A 1,332-nucleotide genomic window follows, 5' to 3' on the forward strand; every position below is an offset into this window, starting at 1 on the left:
GACCAAAGGACATACTTTTATTTCTTTCTTAATTTCTCTTTTGACCCATTCATCATTCAAGAGTGTGTTGTTTACTCTCCATGTGTTCATGTGGTGACTAGGGCTTCTTCCAGTGTTGATTGTAAGCTTTATTGCATTGTGGTCTGATAGAATACATGGAATTATTTCAATCTTTTTGTATTTGTTGAGGTTTGTTTTGTGCCCCAGTATATGGTCGATTTTGGAGAAGGTTCCATAGGGTGCTGAATATAAAGTATGTCCTTTGGTCCTTGGGTGGAATACTTGGTAGATATCTGTTAGGTCCATTTGATATATGGTATTGTTTAATTCTGATGTCTCTCTGTTAACTCTCTGTCCTGTTGACCTATCTAATGGAGACAGTGGCATATTGATGTCCCCTACTATTAATGAGGTGGGATTAATCTCGGTTTTAAAGTCCTGTAGTGTTGTTTTTATGAAGTTGGGTGCACCAGAGTTTGGTGAATATATGTTTGTGATTGTAATATCATCTTGGTTTATTGTTCCTTTGATCAGAATGAAGTGGCCCTCTTTATCTCTTCTGATTAGTTTTAAAGTCTATTTTGTCAGATATTAGAATTGCAATGTCTGCTTTTTTCTTAGTACCATTCGCTTGGTATATTTTTTTCTATCCCTTCACCTTAAGGTAGTGTCTGTCCTTGAAAGTGAGATTAGTTTCTTGCACACAACAAAAAGTTGGGTTTTTTTTCTTAATCCATTCACTTAATCTGTGTCTTTTGACTGGGGAGTTCAGTCCATTGATATTTAGAGTTATTAATGAAGGATGTGTACTGATTCCTGTTGTTTTTATTTGTATTCACATTCTTGGTGTAGCTGAGCATTTCCACAGTTATACCTTCATTAAGTTTCTTTCTATAACCCTTTGGGTATAGTTGTTCCTTTCTTCAGCTCTTTGTATTGCTTCAAGAACTCTGAAGGGCTGGTTTTGTGGACACGAATTCTTTCAGCCTATTTATGTCATGGAAGATTTTTCTTTTGCCTTCAGCTATAATACACATTTTGGCTGGGTAAAGTAATCTGGGTTGGCATCTGTGGTCATTTAGAACTGAGAATACTTTGGTCCAGGATTTTCTGGCTTTCATCATTTCCAATCCTGATGGGTTTTCCTTTATACGTGACTTGTTTTTCTTTTGCAGCTTTCAGTATTCTCTCTTTGTTCTGTACATTTAGTGTTTTTACTATGATGTGCCATAGAGAGTCTCTTTTCTGGTCCTGTGTGTTTTGTGTTCTATATGCTTCTTGTGTTTGTATGGGCATGTCTTTCTTTAATTTTGGGAAATTTTCTTCCATGAT

This window comes from Nannospalax galili, unplaced genomic scaffold, assembly GCF_000622305.1.
Source record: "Nannospalax galili isolate Female #2095 unplaced genomic scaffold, S.galili_v1.0 scaffold63, whole genome shotgun sequence".
Classification (NCBI taxonomy): domain Eukaryota; kingdom Metazoa; phylum Chordata; class Mammalia; order Rodentia; family Spalacidae; genus Nannospalax; species Nannospalax galili.